General features: G+C 38.9%; 1 pseudogene; it reads right to left on the reverse strand.

Annotated features, from left to right (window-relative positions):
- Positions 1–11,648: 11,648 nt before the first annotated feature.
- On the reverse strand, positions 11,649–12,228 carry LOC103742357 (annotated as a pseudogene).
- Positions 12,229–12,676: the final 448 nt, after the last annotated feature.

Here is a 12,676-nt window from a genome sequence, read left to right on the forward strand (position 1 = left end):
TTACTGTGATTTTGTTTTATAAACCAAAAATATTCCATTTTAAATAAGTATCCAAGATGCTAAGTCATATCATAGAATTTTCTTATATTCTTGGACTTGTTCTCTGTGATAATCTTCATCAGATAACAGGACCCTGCTCTTGTGCAGTCTCTCTCAAACTCACAGCTCTAAATATCACAGGGTCTGTACATGAAGCATCTAGAGAGAACACACATGAGCAGCAGGGCCCCAGAGCTCACCCACCTATGCCATACTTTGTACTTCTTTCCCCTTGTCCTTACCTGGGTCTAGAACATTAGCACAACAAGAAGCTGAAGAGAAATCGTCTTTTTGAGAAGACAAACCAAGGACTCCAGATATGTCCATGAAAGGTTGGAGCTGAACTTTCAAGGGAGATGCCTCCCCAGGGAACAATATGCAAATCTCCAGGTGTGTGAGGTCAAAGGAGAAGATTTGGACAAGTATAGGAAGCCACTTGGGTGAACCAAGTGATGTAAATATCTGTTATATTTGAAGGAAAACAAACAGAGATAAAAATTTAGGTTGCCTGTATCAGTCTGCAGCAGTCCATGGTGATGTCTGAGATCTGTGGGAAGACAGGATGCACACAGCCCTGACTCTCAAGACGGCACCAGAAATATGGATGTCTGCATGCTGGTGAATCTCTAGGAGGACAAAAGGCACTCTGTTTGGCTCCTTTTCAGCCAATAATGAGAAGAAACTGATCTTATCTCACAACTACAGATATTAAGAATTATGTTCTCATTAGCAACAGAGAGCAGAGCTACTACTAGAGTTTCTGTTATATTTGATAGCAAGTGAACCATAGGAATAATGCAAACAAATATTAGAAATGTTCTTTTTCTGGACCCAGTTATTTAAAGTTCATAAATGTATTCAAAGAAGAGACTGTTTTAAGGAGGAAACTAATCTTTTTCTACTACAGATCCAACAGCATTGTTGAAGAGCTCTTTTGTTCAGGACTCCTTTTAGAAGTATGCATCTATATATACAGCCTCGATACTTGTATATATAGTGTATATCTATAAACAAACATTATTTTAAGATTTGTTCATTATTTTCATTTTATGTGTGTATGTGTATGCCAATGTGCTTGAATATCCATAGAGACCAGAAGAGTGCACCGGATCCCCTGGAGCTGGTTTTACAGGTGGTTGTTAACTGCTAGATTTGAGTGCTGAGGAAGAAACTCAGGTCCTCTGGAACTGCAGCAGGTGGTCTTAGGTCTTAACCCTCTTTCCAGGTCAAAAAAAATCATGCATTTCTTAAGAATAAAGTTCTGACAGAATGAATTAGGTTAATTTTCTAAAAAGACAGAAATTTTCTATATTCTTTATATATTTCTATATGCTTTGTATCCCAAGCTGACCTCAACTTCATTACACTCCCTCAGCCTCACCTTCCTAAGGGATGGGAATCCAGATATGCACAAGGGAATCCAGATATGCACAATCCTATATAGCTTAACAAAGGAAAATTTTGTATCAAAATTTTATATTAATTATTGAAAATCCTTCAGTGTCTACTCTGCATGGATATTGGGCCGTCCCAGTCACTCATTTGTGTTCAAAAGTAGATTCTATGTATTAAAATAGCAAGGTTGAGCTCAGCTTTGCAATGTCTCAGGATGATTTGAATCTAAACCTGACATTCCCTGGGTCCCCCAATCTTGTCGGTAACTATAGAATTGAGTGCTGTTTCAGAGGCGCTCAAGGTGGTCAACTTCAGTCTTTTTTCCTCCTAAGATGTGAGAGAACATTCTGTGTTGTTTTCAGCCAACAGATCCGCGATCATTGATAAACCCAGACCAAGTAATCTTCTAAACCACAGCATGTTGTGGAAACTTTATTTGTTTCAAAAGTACTAACAGTATTCTATATTGCTTTTGAAATTATGCTTAAAAGACTGTGGACAATTATCTTTGTAATGTCCATGTTCTCTCCTTACATATTTGTTTGGAAACTGTGGTGTTAGCGTTGTAGTCCTCCATGTCCAGATAGGGGCTAGGTGCCATATGGAAGGACGCCCCTTCTCAGCAGGGGGCCTCCTGCTCTCTTCCTGACTTACCTGGAAAGTGCAGCCAAGCATGGATGCCTGACCTTATTTGGAACATGACCTTTGGCATAGTTACCTGCCTCCCTGGAAGGGCTTTCTTCCATCAGTGCTCACTGGCTTTCCTGACCCTGCTAGTCGCTTCTGCTCCCTTTGTCCTTGTCGACCTGTAGCCAATGACCCACTAGGAGAGGGAGAGACCCCACACATTTTGTGAGAAGCAAGTGTGTTTACTGCAGCAGTATACTTGGACTTGTAAGACTCCATCCCTGTTCACTCTGATTAAGTTGCAGTAATTGAAACTAAAAAGACAACAAATATGAAGTCATGTTCACTCTGATTCTCTGATTAAGTTGCAGTAATTGAAACTAAAAAGACAACAAATATGAAGTCACTGTAGCAGACACACAGCAAAGTACACTGTTCTAGACCACAGGATGACTGTGTAGACACCGTCTGGGGCAGTTACTCATCTTTCATAAGAAGAGGGTGTCAGATCCCCTGAAACTGGATTTACAGATGGCTTTTAGCTGCCATTGGGTGCGGGGATGTAAATCTGCGTTCTCTGAAGGAGCAGCCAGTGGTCTTAATTGTTGAGCCATCTCTACAGCCCTATCTCTCTGATATGTTTCTCTCTTAGCAGTTTTAATTGATATAAAAATGTTTTTAATATTTTATGATGGAAAATGAACGCATAAAAGCAAAATAAATGTAGGGAGCATATTAATTTAATACATATACAATTGTAAATAACATTCCAGATCTAAGGTTAAACTTCAACTAGGTAAATAATTTGTTTGGATATAAAATACCTTGAGCTACCTTTGTTATATACTCATATATATGTATATGTGTATGTATATTATATATATATGAGAAAGAGATTATTGCCTTGCATAAGTTGTACTCAGAACTTTCTTCTTTCTCTTTCTTTCTTTCTTTCTTTCTTTCTTTCTTTCTTTCTTTCTTTCTTTCTCTCTCTCTCTCTTTCTTTCTCTCTTTCTTTCTTTCCTTCCTTCCTTCTCCTCTTGCTTTGTTTTTTTTCTTTCATCACTGTGGTTTTCTAATACGTTTTATTTTTCTCCTAACATTGTCAATCTGAGATAGCTTTCCTAACATTTCTGTAAAACTCAACTAATTTAAGAACACGTTCGAGTTAAACTGAAGGCTGGCATTAGAACTGCTCGTGGTTTGTTGCTTGAGCACTGATAGCTGATCATTTCCTGTAATTAAGTTTTCTGTGGTGGTATTTTGGGGTGTTGATTTACATCAAAAATTCTCACATTCGCTGCCCTGGAAATTTGCTTTTTTATTTGTTGGTTGCTCTGCATAGGCCCCTCCAGGCAAAGCCCAGGTCCTCAGAATTTATAAACAAAGCTCTTGCAATGAGAACTAAACTGCTTCAGTCAAGCAGAGGCAGCAAGATAGTGTCAGAGAACCAAGTCCTCATGTCTCTGCTGCTCTGGGTGTCTGGTAAGAAATTTAAAAAGTTACAGTCTTTTCAGAATCACATCTTTGTAGATAAGAACCACAATCTGTACAATGGTATAATCTTTCTTACAAAGTAGTATACCGATAAAATATTGTAACAAGTACATTTAAGTGACAACTTAAACATTTATATTGTAAAGTTTGATCTTTGATATAATAAATGATCATTGTCTCTTCCTGATTGCAGGTGCTTGTGGGGAGATCATATTGACAGAGTCTCCAGACTCGCTGGCTGTGTCAGCAGGAGAGTCACCATCAGTTGCAAGTCCAGCCAGAGTCTTTATTATAGCTCAGATCAGAAGAACTACTTGGTCTGGTACCAGCAGAAGCCAGGGTAGGCTCCTAAGATGCTGATGTACTGGGCATCCACATGGCAGACTGGGGTCCCTGATTGCTTTATAGGCAGTGGGTCTGGGAAAGATTTCACTTGTTAGGGTCGGTGACTCAGTGGGTCTCTTCTGGAGAACAAATGCACGAGTATGGAGATGTAAGAATCAAGCAGAGTTTTATTAAACCAGCTAGCTGGGGCTGACCATCCTTTCCAAAACACACAGGTCTGGTTAGAGTGATCGACCCTGAGGAAATTTTAGGTAAAGATTATATAGGCTCCCACAACCATTACACAAAAGCCCGCGTTTATACAGCCAATAGTTTTAAAGCATTTGACAAACCAATAACAAGAAAAATGTTACAACTCCCTTCAGGTGTCTCAATCGGGGAGAGATCGTTGGTATATGCCTGGCATGACTCTTTTTTGTTATCTTGTGTAAGCAGACATGCCTACATGACATGACACAGAACAGGTCAGCCTCCGGGGGGCGGGGGGCTGTAGCACTTGCCCCTATCTCCGGATGCCTGTGTCTCCAGTTGAGTTAATTGGTTACAAGCAGTAAATTCAAACAAGTAAATTCAAGCAGTAAATTCAGACAAGCAGTATATTCAAATAAGCAGTAAATTCCTCTTTCCCTAACATACTCTCACCATCAGCAGTGTCCAGGCTGAAGACCTGGCAGATTAGTATTGTCAGCAGAATTATGAGGCACCTTCCACAATGCATCACATTCAAACACAAACCTCTGAGGGTTTCACCAGCTGCTCGCACCTCACACAGCCCCAGATGTGTATACTTCCTCCATCTGCCAAACAGCTGGTATGCCTCTCATTGATGAGAAAGTATTAAGAGCTCAGCAAAACCAAACAATTCAATGCCTCTTAGGTCTTTTTGCACAGGATTTTTTATAACAAAATTCAGAAAAGATCTGGGTATTTTGTCTAATTCTTATGCAATAACTTACCAGAAATTTTGTTGCTTGAACACGAAAATTCTTTTTATAATTATGGAAGTCAGAAAGAGATTTAGGACTTCATGAGCTGAAGGGAAGATGGTGACAGGCCGCAGTCCTGTTTGGAAGCTCTAGAAGACTGTATGTCTTTTGCTATTGCCATCTCCTAGAGTTCTTCACTCCCTTAATGGTGTCCATTTCTTCCTTGAATTTTTATAAATTGTTTCAGTGTTTTATTATATATTCATCTCTCTCTTCCTATCTCCGTATTTGTGTAGTAGTATGCGTGCATGTGTGCCATGGTTTGTTTATAGAGGTCAGAGGAAAACCCGTGGGACTGATTTTCTCCATCTACAATGTGAGTTCTGAGGATTGAATTCATGTGTAGCATCAGTCTCAGTGGCAAGTCCCTTCACCTGTGGAGCCATCTTGCTGGACCTAAAATTCTTTATTGGTATATGTTCTTTGTACATAGGCTTCATCAAAGCAGTGTCTTTCAAGTATCTCATATATTTTGTCACATCCACCTACCTTCCCTATTTCCCCTTCTTTTTCCTACGATCCTTCCCTCTTCTAGTCTCTCTTCTAATTTCATCTCCCTGTGTACATGTCCCAGTCTCTGTCTCTTTCTCTGTCTCTATCTCTGTCACTCATATTATACTTACAAAATAATCTAGAATCCAAAATAAGACAAAACATGGTATTGTTGAAACTATTTCAGCGCCAAAGTCCCTCTGAGGTCCATTTGCTTTTATCCTGAGTAACTTCACGCCACCCCACTGATGGATATGCTTTTGTTCAACATACTCTACATTCTAGTCTTTACATATCATATCAATTCCTAGAACTTAATGTTTCTGAAGGGAAAACACTTTGTACTTCCAGAGAAATAATTGGGATTAGTGCCAACTAATCCTCTTCATGCATTCATTTAAAAACCCAAACAACTGAGAATCTGCATTTGAGATAGAGCAGGGAAAAAGAGTGATCTACACTACATACAATATTTGGAAAACTCCAAATATCATACCACTTGTCTGCCTGGGAATCAACCATCCTAAATGTGCTTGATGTGCCTATATCTAAGTGTTTCCCCAGGAAAAGCTTAAAGTTTTACAGGCTGTGTTGAGTGGTAGTTTTCTCTTCCCTGGCAAAGTATCTGAGGAAAGCAACTTAACTGCTGTGCATCTCAGGTGAGGTTAAAATACCTTGGAGGAAGGGCATGGCAGGGGAAAATGCTCACCTCTTCGAAATGGGGAAGCAAAGGGAGATAGAGGAAGGGTCCAGAAAGAAGACACCCTCTTCAAAGGCACAGCCCTAGTGATCTAAGCCTTCAAACTAGCACAGATCTTTGAATTTTCACCACCTCTCAATAATGCCACTCAATAATAAATCATCAATAGAAGAATCCATTGATCAGGTCGAATTCGTCATGAGCCAATCACCTCTCAATGATTGGAACCATCAGCTGGGAAATAAATGTTTTACATAGGAGCCTTTGGCTCCCTATTTCTTTCCATTATCCTGGTTCCTGTAGTTATGTCTGTTTGCATACTTATTTATCAGAGTCTGGTTCTAGGATCCACATATGAGGGAGAACATATGTTGATTTTTTTTCTGAGTCTGTGTCACTTCACTTAGTATAACTGTTTCTAGTCCCATCCATTTACATGCAGATTTCATGATTTCATCTTTCTTTACTGCTGAGTAAAACTCTGTAGTATAAATGAACCACATTTTCATTATCTGCTCTTCAACTGAAGGACACTTAGGTTGTTTCCATCTCAGCTATTTTGAAAAGAGCAGCCATAAACATGGATGTACAAGTGTCACTGCAATAGGATGAATTCTTTGGGTGTATGCCAAGGAGTGGTATAACTGGGTCAAATGGTAGGTTCATTTGTAGTTTATTATGACTTCTCCACACTTCTTTCCATAGGGGTTGAACCAGTTTGCAGCCCCACCAGCAGTGGATGAGTGTTCCCCTTTCCCCACATCCTCTCCAACATTTGGTATCATTTGTTTTCTTGATCTTAGCCAGTCTGTCTGTGGTAAGGTGAAGTCTTAAAGTGGATTAAATATTTTAATGACATATTTAATTTTTCAAATTTTACAATTATTATTCTTCAAAACCATTCACCTGAGCCTCAGAGCAGCCAGAGTTGGGCAATACTATCGATTTGAATCTGTTCAGTTGTCTGATGCACTCAGCTGCCATCTTCTTGGAAATTAATTAGTTCTAGAACTCTGAGTAGCCAGGCCTAAACTTGAGGAGCCCATATACAATAACAAAAAGTGTAAGCAAAAGGGAGTCCCAAGCACAATTATGGAAAGGTGAGACAAGAACATACCATTGTCCAAGGAATGTGATCATGTGCCTACAAATGACCAGAAACCAACTCAAAAGATAACTTTTAAGGTTAATGAATAGTGATGAAAGTTAACTATTTTCTATATCAACTTTCTTATTTCAAACCAGATACAGTCATGTTGGAAATATGAATTGCTTTGTTGGATACTTGGCATGTTCTCAGCATATAATTTGAAGAATTAATTGAAAAAGTACATATGATTGATCATCAAGTGGAGTGCATTCATGTCATTGGATACAGTAAGGAGAGTGTTTGTGGGATTGTGTCTCTATCTCAGGCTTTCTTCTGAAATTCGAGTGCATAACTTAACTTCTCTTAGACATGACACATGCACCTCAGGACCAAAAAAAGTATTCAGCACAGCATTCATTTGACAAAAGAGTACCTGTGTACATACATATCAATTGCTTTTAACACCTTCCTATACATCAACCACTTTCTTCAATAACTTCTTCAGGTTTCTGAAGTCCCTTTGTGAAGAAGCTTAAGATGTTGCAGTTCCTCATATGGGTAATGAGTGGAATAGAGGGATCCCAAATATCTGATTGTTTTGTTTAACTCATGCAATTAATCAAACAGATATCTAGAATTACACACTTAATATTAATATTTTCTAGACACAAAGTCTTAAGTTTTTAGCAAACTTCTCATCATAGGACAGTACAAATAAGGAACCAGGAACATTTCTGCTGCTGTTTGTATTCTTCTCTGTATAAGGTTCCACAAAGGCATCAGTATTCTTGACTTGTTTAATTTTATGATCTTAAGAACCACTGCACAGCATGTTGGTGCATTCCTGTAATTCCAGAATTTAGGAGGCTGAGGCAGGATAATGTGAGATTCAAAGACAGTCTTGCCTATAGAACTTATGCTATACAACTAGACTTTGTGCCAAACACACACACACACACACACACACACACACACACACACACACACACTTTGGTTTTGTCTTCCTTTCTATAGAATTCCATGTAAACTCTCTGATACTAAGTACATAATTTAACTTTCTGTTCCCTAAAATTGATGCTTTTTCTTCTTTAATGCAGAAGATTCTTCTTTTCAACATGAAAGAATGCTTGGAACCATCAGACAGATAAGAATGACAAAATGATAGAAGAGACGATGTGATGGAAAGTGAAAAGGCCTGTAACGATGTACCAAAATGTGGATACAGTAATGCCTTCTTGAAAACAGCCACTTGAGTCAAGCCTGAAGGGAAGGATCTCATCATGCAAAGCTCAAGGAAGAGCACTTTAGAAATGCATGGGGCCTTGGAGGGTGGACTGATTATGCTGAAGAAAAGAAAAAGTAATTGGTTTGTGGAAACAAGCACAGTCCTGATGCCAGGAGACCAAGAAAGACTGACAGCAAGTTTAAGGTTTATGGAAGTACAATGAGAGCTTCTGGGGCAGTGATCACAACTGGATCCTGTTTTATTGAATATTGATAGTGAATTTCAAGCCTGACACATAGGAGATAAAAGTGTGGAGCCTGTCTTCAGTTCTGTATCAACTGAAATGATAGCTTTTTATCCTATTCTTACCTGTTCTTATATTTGAAATCACCAAATGAGGTTAAACCATGAACTCTTTGAGCAATTCCTAGTCCACATATCCAAAAGGGATACAATCAGCATATAATGAATTTAAACAAAGGTATATATACACACATATATGTGTGTGTGTGTGTGTGTATGTATTTGAGTTTGCTGGGCTCAAGAATATTAATCCTGGTATCAACACACCTTCTCCATATATATAGTCAAATATGAATTCTGTTATTTCATTGGAAGAATTTTGTAAATGTAATTAATTAAGATCAACATTTAGATAGGTAGATTATCTGAACATAGATGCCCTAGTCTAAGAAGTCCTTAAAGTCTGGTCTACAATTAGAGGAAGAAATCAGAGATACTCATGACATGAACAGAAGTTAATGTGAGAGAATTTCTAATGTTGGCCTTGAAATAAAGAGGGTTACATGCCAAAATATGTTCAAACTTTCCTCACCTAACTATGAAAGATTCTGAGCAGAGAACCTGCCATGCCATTCTAGGTTTCTGAGGGACACACTCATGGACGAATGAGCTACTAACATGATGATCATTCACTACTCAGCAATAGAAATATCAATGTCCCTGTGTTATGAGAGGTTTGGAGATCTAAATGTCAGTTATCTTCCAACTGAGCTCATGGCTGAGATGGTACTGAAATCTTTACCTTGGACTGCACTGTGCAAGGCTCTGTCCCCATTCTACCACAGGAGTTTTCCTAAAGTATATCCATTTTCACAGAGTCAAAGAAGAATCCTGTTCTACCAAAATACAAATAAGAACACATTAGGTCATAGTCTGTCCCTTCTGATTTCATGGCCAAATTCATGAATCCTGAAGGAACTCCGCCAAGGTGTTCTATAAGGGCCAGGAGAGAACAGTACTTTAAGCAGACCTGAACACTGCCACCTCCACTTACAATGACTATCCTCAGTGTTTTAAGTGACTGGTATAGATGCTCCCTTTAATGCAGGACATAATGATAATATTCAATTGTTATCCTAAGGAAAAGTTCATTTTTCCATTTCTTTTATAATTTAGACTGTATACCACTATTGTTTACTTCTGCTGATTATTCCAGTTATAGATCCGGTTCTTTGTGGCATCCCCCCAGACATTTTCTTGGTACTATTTTGCTTATGTAGTGTCCCCCAAAGAATCCTATGTAAAATATTTTTCCCAGATAATGAATCCAACTATTGAGAGGTGATTAGATCATGAAAGCTTTAAATTAATCAATAGATTTATTTACTAATGGTTTATAATTAAATGGCATTATTGGAAGGTGGTGGAAAGTGAGAGGTCTGTGCTACTTTGAGGAGTTCGATCACTAGGCCATGCCTTGAAGAGGTTGTTTGGTTGCTGGACTCTTCCTCTATTTCCCTCTGCTTCCAACTGCCGGGGGGAGGTAAGCATCTTTTCCCCACATGGCCTTCCTCCATAGTATTTCAAACCCACCTTAAGTGCATAGCAATTTAAGTTGTTTTCCTCAAGTATTTTGTTACTGTGAAGAAAAAAAATCTAATGCTCAGCACGGTGTACAACACTTCAGGCTTTACTTAGACAAAACCCTGACACATCTGGTTTCTGCTGTAGACATAATCACATCAAGCACATTTAGGAGGGTTCATTCCAAAGAAGACAATTTTCCCATATTTGAAATGCTCAGAGAATGTGACAGAGTACATCTTATTCTTGTTCCCTGCTATTCCTATGAAATAGTTGCTCAATTGGTTTTTAAATGAATACTTGAATGGGAATATTTGGCACGTTGTTTCTCTGGGAGCACAAAGTGCTTCCTCTCTACAAACATTACATTCTATTAATTAATATGGGATGGAAAACTGGAAGGTACAGTATGTTGACATGAAATCAGATCCATCACTAGAGCTGAGTAAGGCTTTTCAAATGGAATGCAGATGGACTTCAGAAGGAGATGTGGCCTCACATGTAGCAGCCACAAATACTGTGTTTTGTCTGCTTTGTGGATCCTGTATTCTTTTTTAGGTAAAGTGTGTGGTGTGTGTATGTCTGTGTGTGTGTTTGTGTATGATGAATCTGGGGAAGGAGAGATAATAGGAAAGAAAAGGGGAAATGAAGAGCTTAAATGGATATGATTGACTATAAAATATGCTTAAAAACACTGCTTAAGTGAAATCAATGTACAATGAATATATACCAATAAATAAGGTCCAGAAATTTGGCTTTCATAGCTAAAGGCACTTGCCACCAAGACTTGTATCAGTCCCAAATTTACTCCCCTGAATTGACATGGTAAAAGGAAATAACCAAGTCCCACAAGTTTTTCTCTGTCCTCTACAATCATGCTATGGCACACGTACACCTCCACAAACGAGAGAGAGAGAGAGAGAGAGAGAGAGAGAGAGAGAGAGAGAGAGAGAGAATAAAGACATAATAAAACAATTTATAAAAAGTAAAAGAAGGAAATGGACACCACTAAGGGAATGAGGAAGAACACTTAGAACTAGAGAAAACAATAGGCAAACTCTCTTCAAGAGCGTCAAAGCAGAATGGAGCCTGCCAACATCTTCCCTTTAGTCCATGGAGTCCTTTGTTAGATTTCTGACATCCAGGATTATAAAACGATAAATTTCTTGTGTTCAAGCAACAGAATTTGTGGTAAATCGTTACAGAAGAAATACAAAGGTAATACCCAAATCTTCTCAGCATTTGACATAAAATATGCCATACCTAAAGACTTAAGTGTCATTGAAGTTTTATTTTTTTTTCTGAACTCTTTATACTTTCTAATCAGTGAGTTAGACATGCTGGCTGTTTGGCAGATGGAGGAAGTCTGCAAGTCTGGGGCTGTGGGCTGTGTAAGCAGCTGGAGAGAATCTGAGTGGTTTGTGTTCAAGGGTGAAGCATTATGCGAGGATACTCATAATACTGCTCACAGTAATAATCTGCCAGGTCTTCAGCCTGGACACTACCGATGGTGAGAGTGAAATCTGTCCCAGACCCACTGCCTATGAAGCGATTAGGGACCCCCGATTCCTGTGTGGATGGCCAGTAGATCAGCAGTTTGGGAGTCTGCCCTGGCTTCTGCTGGTACCAAGAGAAGTAGTTCTTTTTGTTTGAGATTTTATAAAGACTCTGACTGGACTTTCAGCTGATGGTGACTCTCTGTCCTGCTGACACATCCAGTGAGGCTGGAGTCTGTGTCATCATGATCTCCCCACAGGCACCTACAATAACAAATAGTCAAGGATCACACATACAAACACAGAATGTATAATATAAAGAAGTTTAATTGTCATGTAAGTGTCCATATTATAGTATTTTATCAGTATATTATTATTAAGAAAGATTACACCGTGCAGACTCTAAGTTTCTTATATACAAAGATGTGAGTCTGAAGGGATTGCATATCCTAAATTCCTCACCAGATATCCAGCAGCAGGGACATGAGAATCTGAGTCTATGACACCATCTTGTCGCCCCTGCCTGTCTGAAGCAGTTTAGTTCTTCTTGTAAAGGCTTTGTTTATAAATTCTGAGTATCTGGGCTGGGCCTGGAGTGGCCGATGCAGAGCAACCAGAAAATGAAGAAACAAATTGCCTGAGCAACTAGGTGTGACTGTATCTGATATAAATTAAGAGCCAAAAATGCCATCACAGAATGTGTGAGTAGTAGCAGGAAATGATCAGCTAACAACTCTCAGTACCAAACTGCTAGACGTTTTGATGGAATGCTTAGTTTAAAATTGAAGGCAATTTGAATCAGGTGAGTTTTGCAGAAACATTAGAAAAGCCATCTCAGATTGACGACCCTTGGTGAACAATGAACCATACTAGAAAATCACAAGGCGCAAATGAAGAGACACATAGGAGGAGTAGAAGATACCATGAACAAAGGAAAGAGAGGAAGGAGTTGAGAGA

This window comes from Nannospalax galili, unplaced genomic scaffold (genome assembly GCF_000622305.1).
Source record: "Nannospalax galili isolate Female #2095 unplaced genomic scaffold, S.galili_v1.0 scaffold2682, whole genome shotgun sequence".
NCBI classification, from domain to species: domain Eukaryota; kingdom Metazoa; phylum Chordata; class Mammalia; order Rodentia; family Spalacidae; genus Nannospalax; species Nannospalax galili.